Source organism: Chiroxiphia lanceolata, chromosome 2 (assembly GCF_009829145.1).
Source record: "Chiroxiphia lanceolata isolate bChiLan1 chromosome 2, bChiLan1.pri, whole genome shotgun sequence".
NCBI lineage: Eukaryota > Metazoa > Chordata > Aves > Passeriformes > Pipridae > Chiroxiphia > Chiroxiphia lanceolata.
The window spans coordinates 8,253,990-8,278,552 of NC_045638.1; the positions used below are offsets into that span (position 1 = coordinate 8,253,990).

Here is a 24,563-nt window from a genome sequence, read left to right on the forward strand (position 1 = left end):
GGGGAGTTTTCTAACTGTCAATCAAGAGACAGCTTGGAAATAAATATCAGTGATGGACAAAGAGGGCAGAGGGAGGCACGGGCTGCCTCCCACCCCAGAGCTGGACAATTCTGTGTAACTCACTGCCCCTTAGCAGTGAGGGACAAAAGCTGTGCTGGAGCGAAGGTGGGAACTTGACCAGGAGTACCAATGGCTCTGAGATTTCCCAGCTGCGAAGGACTGGGTTCCTCTGCTCTGCTAGGTGACAAAGCACTCACTTCTTAATTGCCTAAAAAAACTCCCAAACAGTACCAGAGAGGACTAGGAGGGGGTTGGAGGTCAATAAACACAGTACATCCCATCTTGGTGTGATCTTCCCCTGACCTTGGGTGGTGGGTGCTCAGCTCTGTGTTTCTGGGAATTAAAGGTGGTTCCCAAGCATGCTCTTGGCTCCCAGACCAAAGTTTGCCTGTTCTTCCCAAATGCACACAGGGAGGGGTGTGAAGTGTTGTGTAAACTGGGGCTGCTGATCCCTGCTGACTTCTCTTGCAGGGAAAAGGCAGAGCAGGGGAGAAAAAGCCGATTATAATGCTGCCAAATTAGCAGAGATTTAAATGACAGGTATAGAAACACTTGCAATCCTAATCCGTGCAGCACAGCATTTTAAAAATGGTTATTACAAATAACTGTTAAATGCATAGCCCTTAGCTGCTTGCAGTCCCCTCTACTCCCTATCTGTGGCCTTTTTTTTCCCCTGGCTGTGGGCAGCTCTAGTACAGTAGCTCCACACTGGGAGGATCCTGACCTTAGTGGCTTTTCCCGGTGCCAATTTACATTTTGGAAGACAATCAAGTCCTGGAGCTGAATCCGCTCCTGGTACTGCTCTAGCCATGTGGCTAGGGTGATGCCAGTGGTGAATCTGACTGGAAATGTCTGTTGTTTCTTCAATAAAAGAGATGTTAAAAAAGATCCCAGCCCGGCACGGCACAGCAGAGCTGTGCCCCCCTGGCAATGCCAGCTGCATGCTGCCTGGAGCAGGCCAGCCAGCATGGTGGACAGATGGTTGCTGCCCATGCTAACACGTTGCTCTTTCGAGGAGGGACTCAGGCTTTTCCTCCATGTGCTTCTGCATTTTAGATATCAATCCTCCATCCCCTTCTGTGTGTTCAGATACCAGCTTGCCAGGAAGCCTCGGACTGAACCAGGGACATCTCTCTCCCCAAAGGCCAGGGGTAACATATGGCACACTTCCAGGCTCAGAGAACAAACAGCATGCTGGGTCGTGGGTGTCAGGGCAAGGGCTGGATATCTGGATGAACAGTGCCCAACTCTGCTGTCAAAGGGTTATGACCTCATGTCTCCTTTGCACACTCCACTGAAAACGCAGTGGCGCAGCCCGTGGCTCCCCAGGCTGGGCTGTCCTGAAGCCATCAGCATGGAGTTCCCTTCTCCAGGACCTGACCAGCCCCATACCAGGGTCCAGGCTCCAGCCTTGGGTTTGAAGTGAGCGGTCTCCCAGCCCAGATTTAGGAAGGTGTATGGGAAGAAGAAGAGACTCCTCCTTTGCTCCTTCCTCCTCCCCTTGGGATAGCCTATGCCAGGAACACTTCCAGACTTTTGCAGTGACACAGAAATGCTTCCTGGCATTCATCAGTGAGGGACAGGACCCTGGCGCCCACCTTGCAAAGCTAGACCTGCCTGCAGCTCTAAGCAGCCGCAAAAGACCATGGAAAACCCAGGCTATTTCTCTTCCCTCTCTGCTTTTCCTGCACACAGGCAGGTGTGTGCTTACACATGCACGCAGGAATGCTCTGTGGGGCAGGAGCAGTGGCCTCAGAGTAGTGTGGCAGTGGCTGAGAGCACAGTAGGTAGCACACAGGCAGGGGAGTGCAAGGCAGTGCTGCAGAAATATAGGATCAGCTTGGAGAAGGGAGGGAGAATAGGAGGGAGAGTAGAAGGGAGAGAAATGATCCTTGTGGTGGGCTTCAGGACTTTGTTTGACACACATTGGTAAGAAACTAATAAAAAAGTGTGGCACCTGCAAACTGTGAGTGAAAGCCCGGAGCGAGGGGTGAGGACTTGCTCAGTAATGCTGTGAGGGGTAGGGACCCTCAGCTGGCAGAACCCCCAGCAGTATTTAGGTGCCATATGAGGCATTAAGTGCTGTGGCACAGGAGCAGGAGGCTATTTTGAATTCCTCCATCACTCCTGGGAACGTAAAGCCTGGGTCTGACCCGGGGGCTGCCTGCCTCATGCATCACTCGGATGACAGCAGAGTTATTTTTTTCCTGACAGAACCCAGAAACCAGGTCAGTCCCCATGTAAATCTATAACAAATCTGCCTGGGACTGGGCGGGCCACCGAGAGGTGGCAACAGGCTGTACTCGTCAGACGTGCCTGTAGGAAAGGCTCCACACCACACAGGGAAGGGAGCAGAGGCGCATTCTTTCCCGAGCAGGGGGGTTGCTACGCCAGAAGCTGCCGTCCTGGGTTGAAGGATTTGGACCCTGATTGCCTCAGCAGAAACAAACACTGCATTCCAGGGAGGCCATTCCTTGTAAGCAATTAAATAATAATAACATGATAGTAATAAGCAGATCAGTCAACCCCTCCATGAGCTGAGGGATCCTGGGGAGAGAGCTGGACTTTTCCCAGAGCAAACTGGGACCAGCTCTTCTCCAATAAATACATATAATACCAGTAACAAATCTCAGATCTCTGGCCAAACTTTGTCTAATGACATCCGTGCAGGATGTGGGATGCACGTGGGCTGTATGGACATGGCTTTAACTTTGCCTGTGCAGAGGACACTGTCCTGGGCTGAGGGAGGAGAGAAGCAGTGTGGCTGCAGCATGCAGGGGCTTGTGATCTGTTTCCCACTCCCCCTTCCTTCTCAGGGAGGTGAGCTCAGGCCTATGGGATGATTACAAATCAAATTGCATCTCTGCAGCAGCCTGCCTCCCTGCTCCAAACTAATCAACCGAGACTTTCAGGGTTAAAGAATAGCAGCACTTGTCTCCATGGGCATTGCAAGACCTATTTAAAAATCTTGACCCCTTTGGCTCAGTTGCTGAGGGAATTTTTCAGCTGAAAATGCCAGGGCTCTGGGAACTATTAAACCCCACAAACCCTAGATTGCTTTTATGCCTGCTCCAGGCTGCAACCTCGGATCTTTTTCTTTTCCCCTCTGCAAACTGCTGGGTAATGAACCCTTGTGGCATGCCAGCTCACTTCCCCTTCTCCCAGCTGGCAGCCCAGCTCCTCAGCGATGCCCTTTTGTTCCGCCGGTGCTGAGATCTGCAAACTCATTGCTAATTACTGCATCTGGGGCTTCCAGCTCCAGCGACAATGCCAGGACTTATGGCAGGCTCCTGGTGGCCAAAGTTCGTCCCCCTGCTTATTTCCCTACCAAAGACCATTATCTCTCATTTACATCTAAACTAGTTTTTTATACCAGTTTAAATGCTGCCCCTCCCCCTGTAATCTCAATGCAAATGAATTAAAAGTTCATTCTTCCGATGCTCAAATCCTGCACACTTTCTTTTTCACTTCTTATTTAAATCACACACTGTTTTGAACTAAACCTTTTATTTCCCTCCAATTATTATTTCTGGTGTGTTTTCCAGAGCCTTACAACACGGCATCTGATTATACACAAAGCTTCGGAATAAAGCCCTGTTTTTTCCCTTCATTAAGGACACAAAGGATTCCTGTGAGAGCGAAGCAGCACTTTGGACACTAATACAGTTTTACACCCCAAATCATATCCTGGCTCTCTGCAGAGCAAATTGGGGAGTGGATCCCTGCCTTTCCTTTGCATCCTTTCCAGCATCCTTTGCAGGCTCCAGCCAGTTCCTTACCTCCTTAGAATTAACATCTGATTAAGTGGTGCCAACATGTTCCCTGACAGACTGCTGTTCACTGGCTCTTCCTGCATCATGGCTGGATGTGTTGCCTGGCTAATCCTGCCTGTTTGCCTCCATGTTAGGGGTCCAGGGATCTTGGTGGGCCCACACAAGATTTTGCTGCCCATTTGCTTCCATTTCGCATGGAAGGGAGTTATGCAGAGTCACACGTAAAAGCTTAGGAAAGATCAGTAACCTGTAAACCCCACAGCCCTTCCTGAAGCCTAAAATTAATGAACTTTTTGCCAATTTGTAAGACCAAGGACATCAAGGCAGGCAGTGGCAAGGCTGCTTGTAACCCACATAGGTAGTTCCCGTGTCCCTCCCAGATCTGAGATCTTGTCATCTGGAAACTGCCTGAATCAAACCAGAAGCACAGGAAACCACCCTCTCTGCAGCACCATTTCCCTTATTTAATGTCATCATGCAGAAAGGGATAATGTATGCTGTGTTTACCAAGCAAAGAGGGGAGAGCTTTCTATCAAAACGATGCATTTACCGAGCTGATTAGCTGCACAAGAAGTCTCTCTAAGTAAATGGTTTCTATCTTGTTGAATATTCCAGCATTTAAAGAATAAACTACTAATTTTTATCTAGTTTTAAAGTACTTCTGGCTGCAACAAGAGGTTTGGTGGTCACCTGGAGTGGACAAGAAGCATTTGGACTTGTGGGGGTTCAGGACAGATTTCAAAGGTAGTGCTCAGGGTGTGAGAAGCAATTTGCCAAATAAACACAAGATGGGAGTTGGATCACTGGTTTCCACAAAGAGACCTCTTTTAATGCAGAAAGGTTTGGTCTAACAGGCTTTGCATGGGTCTGTAAGGTAAGGGTACTAGACTTGCAGCTCTGATATCATACCATGCTTCTCCTTTGGGATCTTGGGCAATTCAGGTTATCCCTGTCTCTCTTAAACTCCCTATCTGTAGGACCGAGATATTGCTGCCCGCAGTAAGTATCTGCAAAGTGTTCGAATGTGAGGGTAATTACTGTTAAATATCTGTGCAGCTTTCACCTCTGCTGCACTGAGAAACCAGCAGGTATGAACAATCCCTACAATACACTGTCTAGCACATGCAGTAGTGAATGTGGACTAAGAAACATGAGGAAAGGCAGAGCTGCTCCATATCGGGATTTTTTTTTCCTTAAGTATTCCAAATCTGATGTAATTAGCTGCTCTGGCCACTATAAGCTTGCCTTCAATTTAGAAACAGCCGAGCCAGGCCATGTGCTTCCTTGAGAGCCCAGCTGCCTTTCTGACCTGCTGAGGAGCAACGTGTATGTCCCAAATGCCAGGCTGGCCACTTTTTATTCTGTTGCATCTGAAGTAAAATTAACATCTGAATGCCAACGATCCAGGTTAGCCCGACCTCTGAAGAATACACACCACCAGGGAGGTCACAGAACACCACAAAAGCCACGAACAAAACCACTAATTGGTATCTTTTCAGCCGTATCCCTGTGCCACCCTTCTCAAACCACCCTGTGCTGCCTTCGGACTGCCGAGGCACAACCTATTTTTGCAGAGCCAGAACAGTTAATGATACTTTGTGTTACTGATTCTGTAATTCATATTGTTTGTGCTGGCAGGGAATTCCCTCTGACATTTTATCTCAGCCAGTCTCCTCTGGCTGTTTAAAATACTTGGAATTATTATTTCTGGCTCATGGGTCCACCCTAGGTCGTGGCAGGGTTATTTCTGGGTTGTGCACAAGCACATGGCCACTCTCCCCAGTGCTGGTGGTCTGGAATAGATAGGACATATCAGGAGTGGGGGTCAGGGGGAGTGCAAAGTTTGTGGTTGACTGGGAACAGACAAAATTAAGGCAAGTGGGCCTTAAGGTGTTGTCCTGTCTGTTCCTGGCGCCGCTGAAGGAGGTGCTGTGCTGGAGGACTGGGGAGTGGAGAGCCCACGGGGTGAGGCAGGGAGTGGTGAGTGGGCAGGGGCGAGCAAGCAAAGGGGCAGAGCAATGCCAGGGTGCTGGTCTGGGATCTGAGTGTTCTCTGTGGGGGAGAGCTGGGGGTTTGATTTGCACCTGGAAATGGAGGGTGATTTGGGGAAGGGTGCCTGTGTGTTTGTGTGGGGGGAGATAGGGCGGGGGAGGGCTTGGAGGCTCCCATCAGTGCGGGGGCACAGGGTTTGAGGGGCATCCCTTAGCTGTGTGGGCTGCGGCAGCTCTGCTTGGCAGGCTGCTTCCCTGAATCAGCTGTGTATATTCATAAGCGCTGTGCATGCCCGGCCCCCGGAGCTGGAAGGCATATCACAAAGGGCACATTTTTAACACTTCTTTTAATCCCCCGATCCTGTGCATTTAAGCCTGAACTGCCTTGCATTTGAACCTCTGCAAATGCCTTTTGCAGCACCCCCCAACCCACAGTCTGCTCCCGAGAGAAACTAATTAAAACTGTCTGACAGGCTGCTAAATATTAAGAGCCCAATAACGGCGCAGGCACAGGGACATCATCATCTGAATGACAAAAGCTGGTAGCCAGTGGTTGCTGATAGATAGAGGGGCCGGGCAGGCTTGTGCCTGCCTTGCTCATCAGCAGACATCCCGGTGCCCTGGGAACACCATCCGCGGAGATCGCTCCAGCACTTTCCGCTCCTTATCCCACGCGTTTCACAACCAGGCTGAGGCTGGGCTTGCTGCCGATTCATATCACGTAAAACCAGCAGGGCCAGCTGGTTGACGTGGGTTGCGGGGTCCTGACCCTCATTTCTGCCCTTCCTCCAAATATTCTGCAATTACACGTCGATTGCTTGGCGGGGAGAAAAGCAAACACGCTGCGAACGCCGGCGCGCTGTGGTTGCTTGCTCTCAGCCGTAGTGGCTGTGGCACAGGCTGCTGCTAAAGAAAAAAGTGGGTGAAAGGCAGAGCTGGTGTTTCGGGGTTGTTCAGTCATGGAAAGCCCAAGAGACGCTCCAGGATGACTAGCCACAGGCACAGGTTCTAGCTAGTGTGGAGAAAAAAAAAAACAACAGGCAGAAAGGAATTTGAAGGAGAAAAAGGGAATTTGAAATTCAGCTAAATCACACTTCTCTCTGAAAATTTCATTCCTGCGATTGTTCAGAGTAACATGTACGATTACTTTAGCTGAAAGAAATGATAAAAAGCGTTTAGTTTTCTCAGCTCGTTTACTTTCTACATCTGGCAGTGTTTTGTGTGCAGGCAGTCTCACCGTGTTCCCGAGGTAGAGGGCTTGGAAATGGAAGCTGAAGAATAATGGTGCAAGATGTTTTTTTAAACTGTTTTGCAAACGCTTCTGCTTCTAGCGACCAATAGATGAGCTAAAGCCCTTGGCAAAAACGATATGACAATAAATAACATAGCTGTTTGCAGTGTTATTGTAATGGTGAGAAAAACCTCCACGCTCCTTATTTAATATCTACTACCTTGCAGTAGTAGAATGCGCTGGCAGTAACTTTCCTGAAGAAAAACTGCCCTTTGGTCCCTTACTGTCCCAAACAGTGCTGTCACAAAGGGGCTGGAATAGAGATGCATTTCCTTCATGCACTTCCTTGGGGATTGCCATCTGCCCTATAGACTGTCCAGCTCCTCAAAGCTTGACGTCTTCCACAGGAAGGGGCATTAAATGAGCTGGGAAGCAGTGCATTCTTCTGATTTGAGCAGATGCTGGGGAGACACTCTGTGATTTAGGGGCCCGATGGCATGGTCTGTAGTGAGCAGGGTGTTCTGAAAGAACCCAAGATCCAGCACATGGCAGACTTGCATGGGAGACGTGCATTGGCAGTTATTCACAGCACAGAGGCTGCTGGATAAGGATGTTCTGGCTCTGGGACGATGTGCGGGTTCAGAGCCATGGTTCCCACCTGGCAAGTCTCTCAGTACTTCAGCTCGATTTGCTCTGGGGAAGAGGGAGGATGAATACAAGTAGAGCAAAGCTCTGCAGTTAGGACACTTCAGGGTCAGAGGAATACAGCCGTCCCAGAGCCTTGACCTCCTTCTCTTCCTCTCCTTGTCGAATCTGTAGCAGACAACAGAGGCACAAAGGACACTGCAATTTGAAACAGCCATAAGTGTTTTTCTGTAATGAAGTCAGCTGTTGGGGGGAATAATTTTCCATGCTGGTCCAACTGGTCATAAAAAAACCTGTTGGGGAAAATTCAGATGAAGTTTAGCTGCCCTTTAATGTGCAAGTGTGCAAAATCACAGCTCCAGCCCAAAGTGGAATTCCTCTTTCTTACCTGAGGCACCCTCCCTCTTGAATGTATATGTAACCAGAGTCCCATCCCTTGGTTTTTTATCCCTTTCTCCAGTGGAGCTGAGATGTTTGATGGAAGCAGGGCAAAACTGCTGGAACCTTTTCCCATGTGCACTCTCTGCTTACCCCACACATTTCTATTAATGCCCCTAAATCTGCACTAGCAGCACTGAGGGGGGCTTAGCTCACAAACGTTGGTTTAACCCACCCTGGCTAAGTGATCATAATGCTCCCCACATATTCTCCAGGGACTGTTTACAAACTGTCTTTCCTCTCCAGATCCCACTGGATGAGAAGATAGGAGAGAGGACGGATCCCAGGGATAGGACTTCTGCCCTCCAGTCACCCCCAGGTCAGCAGGCTTTGGTAGCTCAGCACAGTACCCAGTGCCTGCAGATCATGCATCATTCAGAGCACGGGGACAAAGCCCAGAGTTCTGGCTATGGCTTACTTAGAAATTTTTGAATAAAATGGCTTTTCCATGAGACAGTGCAAGCTCATCAGAGCTGATTTGTTCCCCAGAAGCACAGCAGCTGCTATAAACCTTCACTGAGAAAAGGATGGAATTTCTCCTTAAAGCCAAAGCTGGAGAAGGATATAATATCAGGCCTGCCTGGCTAGTAGCCAAGTGATTACGACAAGGAAAGACTGAGTACAAATCTTTTAGATGACCAGAGCTTGCACTTGAACCTGGGTCTCCGACAGAGTCAGTGGGTGCTAACTCTCCAAGATTGGGATGTGACATGGGGAAGCCAAAGGAAACCAAGAAATGCTGCAAAACCAAAAGCAAGCAAGCAAACAAACCAACCCACCCAAACCAAAACCAAAAAAACAAAACCACGAAAAAACACAACACAAAGAAGCTGGAAGCTGTCATGAACCAGGGAGAATTTCCAGCTACAAGCTTGCTCTCAGCTATTCTTATGCTGAACTGCTTGGCTAAAGCCCTAAGGGTATCTCTGAAGTCTCCTTTTCTCTTCCTCCCTCTTTGAATACATACATCATATTCAAACATACATACATACATAAGTTGTAATACACAGAACATATTCAAAATATTTTACATACAGACTGCATGTAAAGTTTCCATTAAGCCTTCTGGGCTTTGTGCAGTACCTGCAAGAACATCTGCAATGAAGTGGAGATCTAACAAAACCCTCTTTGTATAAAAGTTTGAGTCATGGAATCATATTGTGTTCCACACAGGGGCACAAAAGTGGTACAAAAATTAAGATATTAATTTTAATGTGATCTTAAACGTTGGTTCCAATTAGGCATATGCCCAAGTCCCATTGGAATTAAGCACATCATTTCTTTGCTGAACAGGGAAGGCTGCTGAATCAGGACTCCAGACTGTAAAATTGCTCAATTGCCTTCAAATTTCTGGGGGAAAAAAAATAGTGTGCTCTGAAAGCAATCACAAAATACATTTGGTATTCAAAGAGTATAAGTGAGTGCAGGGATTATAATTAAATCCTTATCTACGAAGCTGCTACTGAGCGACTGTACATTCTGGGTAATTTTTAATGGCCTGAAACTCAAAAACCAGCATAACCAATTTTTTTATTTTTTTTTGCAGAAGACACAGCTAGTTAGGTATAATTCTGCAACAAATCCATTACTCCAAAACAAGTCCCTGATCCTGCCAGCATGACTTTTAATGATGCAAGTGTACCAAGGGAAGCCATGGCAGAAGCTAACGGTGTTAATATGGGGCAACATGCGAGAGTGGAGGCCAAATAAAAGATGAGGATGGGGTCAAGCCCTGAAATGTGCAGTGGAGCTCTAGCCCTCCTCCTTCATGGCTCTTTCTGCCAAGGGCTGGGAGAAAGCCCATGGCAAGGTGACATGTGTGACAGCGGAGGAGACATCAGCTGTAACCAGACTCATGAGGGCAAAACCTTCTTTCTCCCTCCTTACCTCTCAACTACCTAACTATGCCATATTTTAAAAAAAAAATTGTTTGTCAACACTCTTCATCACCTGGGTGAAGAACTCAGTGGTACAGTAACAGCAGTTTAGTAAATAAAGTCCCACATTAAAGAAAGGATACACAGGGTGAATTTTCAAACCTGGGTAAATGATTTTTTTTTTAAAGCTTGGTAAATTAAAATACAACTTGTCCAATTTTGCTCGACCTTTTAGGAAAATTCATCACACTTTGAAGCCAAACAAGTTTTTAATACAGTAATAAAAATATGAAGTTAAGGCTCAGAATGGAAAGAGTGGATTGGCTTACTGGAGAAAGGCTACTGTCTTTCCCAAAAGTGCAGCGAAACTGAGGATGAGCAGTTCTTGGGTGTCGTTTTCTGTAAAACTGTATTCTTAAAAAAAAGAAATCTTGCCACAATTACAGGATCAAACATTTCTTGCCTGAAATAAAAGGTCACATGGCTTTAACTGCAAATGAATTTTATAAAAAGCCCTTAAGCAGGTCAAAACATAGCAGGGACACTCTTTGTGGACCAGTTCCCCTCCCTTCCACAGCTCACCCCCACTGAGGTGGGGTTGTGGTGCCGCTGGGAAGGCTTCTCCTGGTGGCGAGGGGATGCTACCATCCCTGGGGATTAAACAGAGACCAAAATAGCCTTGCTACTTATAGACTGGGGTTCCCAGGTCTCAATCCTGCTGCCTTGGGCTCCAGCACCCTTGGCCACCCAGTGCAGGGAGCTGTGCTTCTCACCTTCTCCACCCGCTACCACCGCCCCGGCCAAGCCAGCGGAGCCCTCACCCAGGCATTATGGAAGCTCTGCCCAGGGCTCAACATGACCAAACTGTGGCACAGGGCCACAGAAACAGAGAGATGGGGACAGGTGGGAATTTGTGCCAGGACCCTGAGACTGGTGTGACATCCTTCAGCTTACTGCATGGTCATCAACTCTCCTGCTTATGCCGCTGTATGACTTTGGGGATGCCATGTCTGAGCTTGTCTTTCATGGTCCTGGGCTTTATTTTTTTTTTTCCTCTGGATGCTGCCTATCTGCACATTTTATTGGCTTCTGTGCATTGGTTGCTAGGTAGCTTCCACTCCTACTCCCTTCTGCTCACCCTTAACTTATTGCTGATCTCTCCGGTAGTTCCTGCGTCTTTTGATTACATTAATACCTGCTACAGTCAAATGAAAAAGGAAAAAAAAAAAAAGGGAAAAATGTGCTCCAGGAACAAGCAAAGGCCAGTCAGCACAGCAGGCTTCCCTCTTTTGGCTTTATCTTAATCCCCCCTTCCTGCTTTTTCAAGCAGACCCCCTCGAGTCCTTTTCCTTCTCTTGAGAAAAGCCCAGGCATCTCTTGAACTCATTTCTGCACTTTGCCTCAACCGTCTCCCCTGTAACTTATTCCATATGTTTGCTTGGCTTTGCCTTCTACCACAGTTCCCTCTTTACTCCCAGCTGCTGAACCCTCATATCACGTCACTGGGGCGCTTTGTTGACTTAATTGGATCATCAGCCTGGCTGTAAAGCTTCCCCAGCCAGCCCTGCTCCCCTCTTCTGGGCTGCTGCCCCCGCCCTGAGGCTGTAGAAAAACGTATTTCTGTGCTGGATGTGTAAATAGATGATGCAGGTTAAATTTAAAATATATTGAAGCTGATAACCATAGGTGTAGGGGCTGCAATTCATCCACTGGAAACAAACGCCTCTTTCTGGCAGGGAGTAAGAGGAGAGGGATACCCTGTGGCCTGGATAGTGAGGAGTGTTTTTCTCCTCCTGATCTCCCCCTCCTCCTCCTCTGCTCCTCTCCTGCTCTCCCCCTGCTTCCCTCCTGCTCCACCTCTTCTCCTCTCTTCCTCCCCACCCCGTTCCCCTCCTGCTGCCTTCTCCCGTGCTCCTCCTCCTTCCCGCTCTGTTCCCACCCCCCACTGCTTAAAGGTCCATGTTTGTGCTGGGAGGGTAGGGGGTTTCAAAGGCCCACAGAGGAGGTCCTGGCTCTGCTCCAGGCTGCAGGATCAGCCAAAAGGCAGCATGTCTGCTGTGCAGGGTGCCCAGAGAGGGCAGGTGTAGGGTCAAGCTGTGTACCCCCACCCACCAGGCCCCCAAAGCTGCCCTAGCACTGAGCACCAGGTGAGGCACGTGTCCCTCTGAACTTGTTGCCCAGACTTATGCTAATCTTGGAATTGATTGGATCTTGATGTATCAAACCCACACCAGGGTGTACCAGTGTACTGCAGGCCCTGAGCTGCTCCCCTTGCTTGCTGCATCCCACTGCACAGTCGTGAGCAGGAGAAGCACCCATCATGCCTTCTCCTAAGCACGGGCACCTCAGCCTCTGACCTGTGGGAATCTTAGGCTGGTCTCAGTGCAAATGGGACACCCACAAGGCCTGGTGTGGTGCAGGCAGCAGGGAGAGCACCAGCCAGCACTCCACCAGCCAGGAGGCTTCAAATGCATGGCGTAACTCCTCCTTCCACCAAAAATGAATGGCAGGTGTTCTGGTTGGACTGTGATGGAATAGAGGCTTTACACAGCTCTAATGCTAATAAAGGCCATTCACTGTCAGGGAGGGGAAAGGAAAAAAGAGAAACTTAAAGCCCAGTCTTTCTGTGTTGTTCAATCCATGGCATGGCCAGCTTCAGAAGGAAAGTGCTGCAGTTAGGGTTAATTTTTCTTCCTGCAAAAAATATTAAGAGCCCTGCCTATGTTTATGAACAGCAGAAGTCTTAGTTGTAGCGTCATACTAATAAAAAGGCTTGCTTGCTCTCATATTTTACTTTACGAAAACTTTGGAGTTGGTGTGGAACTCAGTATCTGGGGAGCCTCACTGGTATCTGGAATGCAGGAACAACTTATCCCTTACCATGCAGACCTCTGAGGATCCAGAGGAGAAAGCACTTATCCTCCCCTCTGCCCAGACAAAACCCTCCTTGTAGATTAACATACCCATGTACCTTCAAGCCTTGAGCTGAAGGCTGCCAGCTGCAAGACATCCTCAGATCACACTGCTGCTTTGTTCAAACCATAGCTGTGCTGTGGAACAAGTCTCTCTCTTGGACATTCCCACAATTTCCTGGGCTGGTTTGAAAGCATTACACAGCTTTCTGCTCCTAAGTCTTACTTGAAATGCCACCTGTTGTTGCTGCAGAGTCCAGATGGGAAGTGAGGGCAGCAGGACCCCGGCATGTCGTCGTTGAATCACCATCCCCGGTGGTATTTAAAAGATGTGTAGATGTGGTGCTTCGGGACATTCTTTATGGGTGAACTTGACAGTGTTGGGTTAATGGTTGGACTTGATGACCTTAAAGGTCTTTTCCAACCTAAATGAGTCTATGAGGCCATGTGATCAGTCAATAGGTGACTGTTCTCAAACGAGGCACTGCAGACACTTAAGCACAGTGATACCCATCATCATATCATGGTTTTGTGCTTCCTGCCATGATAGATTTGGGTTGCAAAATGCTTAGGTCTGCACCCACACATGCTTTTTCTGTGCTCTTATCTGCCTGCCTGCCACCTGCAGAAACACTGGGGCTAAGGTGGTGTCCCTGGGCTTTGTATACCATATACTTCCCTAACAGCACCTTCCTGCAAATGCAGCCCAGGCATTGCTGCCTGTCACCTCTGTGCTAAGGAGTAACACCATTTCCCTTGAACTCTGGGCGCTACTCAGGGGCAGTGGCAGGAAGAAAATATGGGGTGGTTGTGTAACCAGGACTGAAATAATTAGGTAGATGAAATCCTGAGAAGAGTAATCCATCTTTTGAAATGGATTGGCAGCTTGAAAAATTTAGAAATCTTCATCAAACTATTACAAGTCCGAAGTGTGCATGTGCTTTGTTTTATGGGTTCTTAACACAGACAGGACATGCAAGTATAAATTAAGGATTTGCAGTCCATCTTCTTGATATTGGAGTTGGGCATCAGAGACCATGATAAATAATCTGTAAACGAGCCTTCAAAACTGAATAGTCTAAGAAAACAAAAAAAGACTCTTGGCATATAAATCATTGATATACTTAATGTTGTCCCCTTTTAGTGCTGGAGGTCTGGATTAAAACCAGAAAACATAGAGTTAAAATATGCCTAGCGATATATCCAAGGTAACCTTTATCAGCTCTGTGCCTAATAGGAAAGTAACAGGACTAGAAAATTATTTCACCCAATCAAAGGGTAGAACAGAAAATGTTTCTTTCTACTTAAAGAAGAGTGATACAGAAGTGTTAACTTTCACGGTGTGGTAGGTGTGCATGTGACCCATGAAAATCCTCACCTGTACCTCCGTCCTGACCATAACTTGCTGCTCATACTGCTTATGAACACAGAGGTTTCTCTGGGCAGGTGGCCCCACCCTGTGCTCCCAAACACAGTCGTTTGGCTTTGTCTTCACTTTCAAACACTTACTGGCTCGGACCCATCCTCACTGTGCTAGCAAAGCAATGCCTGGAGGAAACACTATCCTCTCCCACCTTGGTGAGGAGAGGAAATGTGTTTTCCCTTATTTTTAAGCCTGTGGTTTGTCGAGCATACTTCTGACTTGTTCTGTAATACTCGCTAGCCGCGCTGGAACGACATAACCCCTGTGCTGGTGCCAGGAGCTACAGCCCGGCCAGTGTGAGCCCACAGAGGCTCAGCCTGCGGAGGCTCAGCCTGCCGAGGCTCACGTGGCTCAGCCGTCAGAGCCGCGCTCCCGCTGCTGAGCTGAAGGATAACTGTTTTGGTCACACGTGCAGCTCGCTGCTTCCCTGTTTGCGGCAGCCTGTTCCCTCGGGAGCACTGAACTGTGAGTTCCTCTTAGCAGAAGGGTGAGATAGAGGGGGAAAAAAAATGTACTGAAAACAGCCTGCTATGAAAGGTGCAAACCCCAGCACAGCCAACCCCACCGCTTTGTGTGAGTTGACCTTTGCTTAAAACTTCCTTACTGGCCTGATTGGACACAGTGTTGGTGATCCAGTGTGTTGAAAGTCAGTTCTCCTGCTCTGGGGCCACAAATCCCTGATCTGACTCTACAGCCTCCCTGTGGCAGCATTGGATCCTGGTCAAGCGGGGCTCCCTGCATCATCAGTGCTGTATAGGAGCTGAAGTAGCCCCAGCTTAGGATTTCCTTGCATGCTTGCATGGAGCAGACTGACAAGGGCCTAAGTGCTGACTGTCCTCAGGAACTCCAGCAAACTATGACCCACGGCCCCTGTAGTCCTTATCTCCTGCTCTGGGGTCCAAATACCCCAAATCCTCCCCACCAGGCTCCCATTGCTCCCATTCCAACTTCTCTTGCCCTCACCTTCCCCATCCCATCCTTTCAGGTCCCTTCAAGCTCAAAGGTGTGTACAGCTCTCCCTTCTTGCCCATTATGTCCAGTCTCAGTCCTCCTAAGTGCTTTGCAAACCCCATCTGGCCCCAGATCCTGGCTTGCCTAGGGCTCCCAAGCCCTTCCCTTCCAGGGCTCTGGCTGCCAGCAGCTGAGAGGCTTCCTTCTTTAATAGTCACATGTAGGCTTCTGCCTGTCCAAACAGCTGCAGCAGACACACGGACACGTTTTTCAAAACCTTGGGCTACCTGGGAAAGCCTTGTTTCTCAAGGCTCTCTACAGCCATTCCTGCAAATACTGCAGGCAGCAGCTCTCTACACCATGGCACGTTCCTTGGAGCAGTGGAGATGAGGTTAGGTTGGGTGAAACTCCCAGGGATTTCCATTTTTTTCAACAGCTGGCTCCAGCCCCTGAAACATCTGTCCAGCTGGAAAAGACTACAGAGCTCACGAGACTAATTATTACATTAGTTGGCCCCCAGTGCCAGCCCCAAGCCCCACCTACAGAGGCCAAATCATCTCCATCTGGAACCATCTCCAGTCTCCTGCTTTCCTCAGGCACTCATCCAGCTTGACCACTTTTTGTGTTTTTGAGAGAACTCTATCACCGTGGTAATGGCTGTGTCAGACAGACTGACACACACCCCTAACTCCAGGAGATGCCTCAAGGCTTTTACGTTATCAAATCCTTTTACTTCTCTTACCCATTAACTCTTTCAATGCCAACATTCTGGTGTTTCCAACAAAGCCTCTGGTCTGGAGACCAGTTTGCTTTGCTTTCATTGGGATAAACATTGGAAGAACTTCCAGACTTTTTATTGTACTTGTGAAGCTGAAATGTCAGGGTTAATCTTGAAGAAGGCTGGAATATGAGTTTTGAGGCTGGTAACTAAGTGGCTCGACACAATCCAATGGGCAGGAGTCCATGCATGTGCCAGCTATGGCTTTGATAACTATCCCAAGAATAATGGTCCTTATGGGATTGTTCAACTATTGCATCCTAGCGGGTCTGTTTTAACATAGCTAAACTCTTTTTACTTCATATCTCTCAACAACAGTTCATTTGGATGTTGGTGAGTTCAGGGACTGTGTGTCAGTAGCTGGCCTTTTATGCATCTCATTTCTTACCAGTGCCAATCACCGGCTGTAAGCTACAGCCAAATTTTTCCCAGACCCATTTGGAAAAACAGGGCAACCTCAGCCTAACAAATGGCTGAAAACTCTCTCTCTTGGTGTGGCGGAAGCCAAGAATGAGGAGCCAGCTGTTCTCTCTGTATTTCTCCTCCAATATGTGTAGGAGAAGAGCCTTGCCTGGGGGTGCCAGCTGCATCCACCACAGTGGGTGTGGGGACAACCTTGCTGGACATGTCCCCATCCCACCAGTGGCCAAACACCTGGGAAACCCGGTGTGCTTGTGACTTCTCACTCGTTGATCAGAAAGTAGCTTCAGTTCCAAGTTCAGAGGCTTGGAGATCACTCTGGGCAAAGGTAGGTTTAACTCAAGGCTTGGTGGCATTTGCAGGGCTCGCCTAGAGAAGCCAAGAAAATGAGCTGAGGCCGAGGCTCTGGCATTGAGGACGAGCATCTTCTGTGGGTGGTAGTGAACACAACACAGACGACGACACAAACCTTAAAAATGCAAATCTTCGGGCTATAAATTTTCTGCTTTACCCAAGGCAGTTGTTAGTTTTCCATATTTTATTTATGATTCATTACAATCTGGATTTTTATAGATCTTCTACTCTAAGTTTTATATTTAATTGAATGAGAGTCCTGGTATCTTTCTGCATGTGTTTATGTGTTTTTCATTAACTACTGTGCAATCTAAGAAAGATCTTTGTTAACCAAAAATAAGGAATGTTTGTTAATGTTTAATGGAAACAATAACAATAAAATTACACAATGATAATTAAAACCACCCCAACCGTAAAAGCTCCTTCTTAATGAATCATATTAAGGGAGGGTTCAAGCATATATTTATGATCTGGGATGTGATTTATGGGATAAATCCTGCCCTCGTATGTCTGCATGAGGCTTTCACTGATTTCCATGGGGGCAGCACGTGCAGCGGAAGAAGGCAAATTTTGGATGTGTGCTGATTCAGTGCTGCCAGAAAAGAACATTATTTTACCCTGACACAGTATATGCAGAACTAAAGTGTAACCCTTCTCCACTCGCCATTAAAAATAGGGAGAATATGAAGCATGATGTTGCTGTGTGCCCTGGCGCTCTCCTGGTAACTGGCTATTGGGAGCCTTTCCAATGGATGTCCCAAACTCCCAGCAGTGATTCATCACTAATTGTTGCAACAGACCTAGACCTACAAGGGCTTTGAGGGGAAAAACAATAACTGATGTTGGCAAAAATACTTTCCTGGGCACTTTGTGGGACCCAGCCTATTGCACAGCATTACATGTTCGAGAATTGTTTGGGTTTTTTTTAAGCTGAAATTTCTTTGTGCCACTCCAAGAACTGGAAAGGCTTGCAGTGGGTGCAGCTTTCATGTGCTCTCCTTCTGAGGCTGATTGGCTTTTCCTGCATGGAGTAAACGGGCCTTAGGGCAAATAAGACTCAGATCCAAAATGTTTCTGATTTGCTTGAAAAAGTCAAGACAGACAAGGGAGTATTCATAAAACTAAGACGACATTATGATGTTAATGATTTTTAATTAGTCAGATACAGATTTTTTTTTTAATCTAAATACTTCTGGGGCCCAAGTGGATAAATGTGCAAATAATATCACCAGGCACAGAGGTGTTTACAAAAAAAGAGCATCTTTAGAAAAATGCCCGATCTTCATCTATTCCACAGTGATCAGAACTGCAAACTTATTTAACAAAGCTCCGATATCTGCATGATAGAGCTGCAAACTTGCACTGTGGGGGGAATTTAATTTTCAGAGTCGGCAAGCAGCGCTGCACAGAACAGGCACCGTGTCTCTGAAGATTTCTTGTGCCTCTGCCGGGCTGCGGAGCTCCGTCTCCCTCCCCCCTCACTCCCTCCCTCTCTCTGTCACCTCCAGGAGCCACTTCGTCCTGGCAGGGTCCCCACCTCCCCTGGCTGAAATGTTTTGCCGAGCAAGCCCTGGACCAGAGCGCGAGAGCGAAGGGTGGGGGAGGACTCAACCCAAGCTGCTCGCGCTTGTTTGGATCGGCTGCCGAAGCAACTCGAGAGGCTTATTTTTTAAAAAATGGAGCCCCCTAATGTCTATTTAAACTAGGAAAAATATACATCTCCTTCAGCCTTCCAGCCTGAGCCCTGGCCCTGCAGAAAGATGCTCTTGGCTTCTTCAATTAACAAACACAGAGCAAGTGCCCTCCTTTCCCAGCACAATGAGGGCTGCCACTATTATCCCATGCCTCCCAATTATCTCTGAGAATTTTTCACTTAATGAAGTTTCTCTCCCTCCCCTTCCCAGCTCCCCAGACTCAGGGAAGCTTGCTGAACCAATTTAACAAAATGTTAGGAAGAATAAAATGTAACTGTGTTTTTCTTTCTTTCTTTCACCCTTTAGTCGGCAGCTCCCTGCTCTGTTCTCAGCTGTGTCCTTCACAGCAGCGCAGATCAGAGCATGGAAATGCATATTTTGTGGGTGCCAGGAGATGTGAATCACGAAAATAGAGACAATTCCCTCCCCTTGATCACAGTTTGCCCACTTTTTATTGAAAGGGAGCCTTTAAATAAAACTCTCACATCCGAACACCTCCGAAATTGGTAATAGGATTTAGGATTTGTAATTCTGCCATTGCCTATGACAGTAATGGGTCAAGCCAGGCTTCGAAGGTGAGCCATTAACTGGTGGTGCCCTGTCAAAAACCCAGCATAAATAAGCCTGGGACTGCAGAGTCTCCAGACCAACTTCCAGGCTTGCAACATAGTCTCGTCCTCATTTTCCCCCACTGCATCATTCCTCTTTTCTGCATTTTCCATCCTTCTGTGATCATTCTTTTATTTTGTCTTCTTTTTTTCACCTGCAACAACAATTCTAACAGTACTTTCAATGCCTTGCCTAAAGATTCTTCCTTTACAGGTTGCTCTGTCTGTAATAGCTTCTACTTATGCTTTAAAAAACATTCCTATAATTAAGAGCAAAGAAGAAAGAGAAGTCTACTTAGGGGTTTTTTTTATAAACATGCCACATTGCTGCTGTTAATCTTTCATGTTGGCAACACAGTGTGTCTTATTTAACACCACCTCTTTCATGAAGAGAGGCAAAGAATTCCTTTGTCTTAACACGCCCTCCTCCTTGATAATCCTGGCAAGGGTCTGAGCCCCCAAGAGCACCTATCACGATGCAGGGTTCCCTGGTTTAAAACAGAGTCTTAGTCACCTCCAGGGGTGCAATGGTTGTGGCTTCTTCATGAGCTAGCCCTACAGAGAGATGCATGCAGCCAGGTCTGAGAAAAGCTTAGCGTACCCTGAACCATCAGGCCCATGTGATATCATGAAACTGGGATGGAAATTTCCTGAAATTTCTGTAGGAAAAACCAACATTGGGTTAGGACTGGTGGGAATCAGTTGGCAGACCTGGATGTCATCAAACAGTTGGGTTTCTGCCTGAAGATTTTTCACCAGAAATGTCTTCTTCCCCATGAAAGTACTGAGTTTTTCCTGAGAAACCAGATGTGCCACTCCCTCGATTTCCATTTGTGCATCTCCTCATATGCTTGTTCTCTCTATGGTCCATGTTCTGGACACACAGCCTTTTCCCATCCCTTTCCCACTGCATCACTGACACGCCATCCCCTGCCACGCACTGATTTGAGCCTGGAGTCTGGCTGGAAAGCAGAAAGTGGTGCAAAGTGTGGGGATATGAGCTCTGATTAGCTCCTGTCAGGACTGCTAGATTTAAGCACTTTGGGGTTATTCTGGCAGACAGAAAATCTCTTTCAGGAGGGAGAGAATAGAAAATTGCACTAATAAAGGTACAGCTGGGTGGCAGCTCTCACCCTCCTGTCCCTGAGGAAATGCTGATGTCTTTCAAAAAAACAAGCCACGGAGAGATTTCTCTGAGGGCAGGCTCTGACTCTACCTGAGCATTAGCATGGGCTGCAGGAGAGCAAAATAGAGAGGCTGAGTCCCCAGTTGGCCTTGTTGAAGTGTAAGGGACCTATTCCAGCCTGAATGCATTTCTATTGCAGTTTATTCCAAACTCAGACCACGTGCCTGTTGGCGCCTTGGATGCACAGATGCCTTTTGGAAAGCCGTGCTGGGAAGCTGGCAGCCAAAGCAAGCAAGTGATCCAGCACCTGGGATGCCTGTGACGGGGTCCTGCCTCTATTCCCAAGCTGAGGGGCACAGACACTGAGCTGCTAGAGGAAGACCAGGCTCCCAGGCTGGGTTTTTGCCTGTTCTGGCTCTGACTCTGTTGAGGCAGGAGGGGAAATTGCACTGGGAGATGAAAGCTGGGGCTGCAATAAGGAGAAGGGAGCTGCCAGCTGCCAGCTGAGCCCTCCCCCAAAAGCACTGGTACCCAGAGACAGCTGCCAACCCAGGGAGCCTCTGACTGCCTCTAGAAGGAGAGGTGAAGCCCTCCAGGGGTGTTCTGGGCTGCCAAAACCTGTGAGAAACTCCAGCAGAGGGGAAAAACATGCTGGAAGAAAAAGGAGGAGAAAGCACCAGAAAAAGCAATCCATGACAAGCATACTTCCTCCTTGAACAGCCCAGGAGCTCAGTGCTGTGCTGCTACTTGGCAGAGCAGAGGCAGGGAAATCAATTTGACTGGAGCCAGCAGTGAGTGCGAGCCCATCCAGGCGCTACAATTCCTTCCATCTACTGCAAAGAGTATTTTCTTCCTTTTCCTGCCGTGTTGTCCAGTGTGTCTCTTGATTTCAGCTCTCCACACTTCCTGGTTTGATTCCCTATCACGCATCTATCCACAGGTGCCTGTGTTCAGAGGGTGCTGCCACCCCTGCTGTTGGGAATGGCTGTGGGATGGTCACTTGGTGGGCAGCTGCTCAGCATCTCTCTTTATCCCTGTTGAAAGCCAGGCTGCTCACCACATTAGCTCCCAAACATTTTACTGACAGCCAGAGGCTGACCCCCACAGGGATTATTGCCTCTCTTTGGAAAGTGCTGAATATAGAGGAGAGAAAGGAGACAAAACTGGAAAATTTTGTCTCTAATTTCAGGTGGCCAATTTGAACACTCGGTTTTCCCTTGTATTTCACACTTTGCACATCCAGATTATGGCTGCCCTGCTTCCCACTACAGGACAGAGAGCAGATTTAACCCCTCATCTCACAAACTCAGTGCTCCATAAACTGGGACTTTATCACCCAGGTCATGGCAATCTGTATAAATACTGGGTTAAAACACTTTCAAAATATCCAGTCTGAGCTCTGTGGTAGTAAAGGATACAAATCAATGTGTCAAGTCTTTTGCCTTAATCCCATGATGGTAACACCTCCTTCTGTCATCCTCACTACCAATGGCCATTTTGGGCACTGAAGGATGCATCAGTCCTGATTAATTAGCAACAGCCTAATTCTCTGCACAAACCCCTCTGCCTCTCCCAGCACTGTCCATTTGAGCACTAGTGGATGAAAATTCTTGGCCAGTGGCTTTTAAGGTTTTTTTTCCCTTGACAGCAGCATTTTTTTTCCAAATGCAGAAGTGAACACATATCCAGCTCTGGACCAAAAGTTGAGTTTTGCTTTTTGGAAGTACCTGTGGTTTTACTACTGGCTTTGTAAAGGGGATTCAGATAGCAGTGTCCAACCACTCTCTGTTTCCCTGCCTGCTGCCTCTCTGCATGGTGCCAATGAAGGACATAAACTCAGTCCAGCCTACAGCCATGGGGGATGAGGAGTTCTGGCTGCCTTGCCTGCTTTCCCAGTACTGTAATCCAGAAATGAAGCATACATCAGTATTGTAGAATAAAAGAGTGCAGGGGTTGATTCATGTCCCCAAGACAAGGGACACGAAACAGTTCGTACATTGGTATTTCCTGTAAAGCAGAGTTGCCTAAATAATACAGCCTTGGGTCTTCTCTGGGCCCAAAAGCCCTGCAGTCCTAAAATATGACTATGACCTCTTGCACATTTTTTCCCAGTTTAAAGCAACCGAAGTAACAGGAAGGCCGTGTTGCAGCACACCAGAGCTGACTTTTATGGTATGGAAATTTATGGCATAGCATGAGGTACAGCTTAAAGGCTTAAGGTTTGCTGGAGTAGTATTGGAGATTGATAGTAGGGATAGCAGGAGGAGCCCAGGCTGCTGTAGTGTTTATCATCTGCTCTGGGTCGGACTGAAGGAGCAGAGATAAAATTCACCAGTGAATGTGGTCCTGTGCCCCATGCTTCACCTCACTCCCTGGCTGTTTATCTAGTGGTTGTACCCATAGGCACCAAACCCAGCTGCAGAGGTCATTTGATGACAGTGCTCCCTTTTGCATCCTCAGCATGGTCCAAGTTGCTTCTTTTTCCAATTGTGCTGTTAGCAGCTTTTGGAAAGCAAAAGGGAGAACCCCTCTGCAAGCAAAGATACAAGCAGAAGAAAGGCTGCCAACCTATAAGCAGTGCTTTGGCCCTGCAGAGCTTTTGGCAGTGATCTCCACCAGCTGAGCTAATGGTGTGCCTGGTAGCTGCAGCAAAGCATCTAGAGGGATGGGAGGGGTCTGAAGATGACTGGGGCCTCTTAACAGGTGGTAACTGACCTCTGTCCCCTGGGGTGCCTTGTGTGACTTTCATACTCATCTGCTCCTTGTGTTAATGTCCTTCTTCATCTATCCCAGCCTGGGGCTCTCTTTGCCTCTCTTGTGTGCTAAGGCTGGCACTTCCCACTCCTATCCAGACAATGAGCACTGAAAACCTGTGACATCCTGTTGATGGCTACATCTCCAGCATCCAGCTCCTTTGCTACCTTTGGGAGCCCAGAGGAGCAAGTCCAGGGAAAATCTGGCTCTGCTGCCACTGCCCTGGGCCCAGCCCTGGCAAAGCAGCCTTGGACCTATGAGACTGCAGCCGCTGCTTGCCCCGGGCTGTGCTGAGGCAGGAATGAAGGCTGTCCTTCAGAGGGTTAGAGCAGACCCACATTGGGGTCAATTTGCACAGGGCTAGCAAAAAAATTATTCCTCTTTCCATGGTAAGTGCTGAGATTCCTGATTCAAGCCCTGAAAATTCTCAAAGTAGGTGCTGGCAGAATAGTTTCAGCATAGCCAAACTCCAAGTATTTTCTTCCAACTCCATTCCGACAGCCAGCTGAATCAGTTTTTGAAATTCTTCCCTAAATATTCAGCCGGAGATGTGGAAAACTTCTGTACAAATATGTAAAAGAAAAGCATGAGAGGACCGATGTGTAATGTAGTGTATTAGAGGTTAGATGCAGCTATCCCCACCTGCCTTGGCTCTGCCACACAGCCCCAACCTCTGCTTTTGAATGGTCTGAATGTCCTTGACCAATACAGTCAACTTCCTGATGAAATGTCATCTCTGCCACAGGGAAAACATTTCAGAGGCTCGTTGTGAGACTTGGTCATTTGTGCAGTACTGAGGGATGGAAAGTGTTGCACATGTGTTTTTTATTATTATGAAATTGGAGAGTTTCTGATTTCTAGTACCATGACCGATAGTCACAGATGTACAAGGTCCCACATAGTTTATAACAGAGGTAAGATAGAATATGGATAGTCTTGAACTTTCTGTCGGCTATTTTTAATTCAAAACCAGATCTGGAACTGAGATTCAGCCTTTGCTCTTCAGTTATCCAAATAATAATATTAAGACCAAAGCCAGATGAACTTAGGGAAAGTTAAGGTTCAGATCATATCAAAGACTATACCTCAGGCCCAAATTTAATATGCTGATCCTTTTTCTCCTTGCTTTTAATCTACGTGAGGGACTTCCTCCTCTTTTTTACAGAAACCAGGTGTGTGTTATTTTTTGACAGGCATTTCATGGCGATGTGTATTCTGGTTTATGTGCCTGATCTTTATTCCATGAAACAAAAAAAAAAAGAAAAAAAGCCAACACTGCTTGCAAGTATTAAAATGGCAACAGTGGATGGGAGTAAGATTCAATGCAATAGAAAGCAGATTAGACTAAGTGAACTGTTGAAAATTTATTCTTCTGGTTAATTTTATCTGTAAAATTGTCCTAAAGACTAATATTGTCAATTCTCATTTGGCTCTGTAGGACCCTGCGTGAATCCAAATCCATCCTTTTTTGGCAGGCCTTTTTATCACCAGTGGTACAGTGACATCTAAGTGTCAAGAAGATGGGCCA

The 24,563-nt window shown here is 47.4% G+C and overlaps 1 long non-coding RNA gene across 1 annotated transcript; it reads left to right on the plus strand.

Moving 5' to 3' along the window:
* The first annotated feature begins 5,603 nt into the window (after positions 1 to 5,603).
* Positions 5,604 to 10,006, plus strand: LOC116782692. The gene is made up of 3 exons (XR_004355317.1): positions 5,604 to 5,759; positions 8,385 to 8,457; positions 9,685 to 10,006. It is a non-coding gene; the product is annotated as an uncharacterized LOC116782692 (long non-coding RNA).
* Positions 10,007 to 24,563: the final 14,557 nt, after the last annotated feature.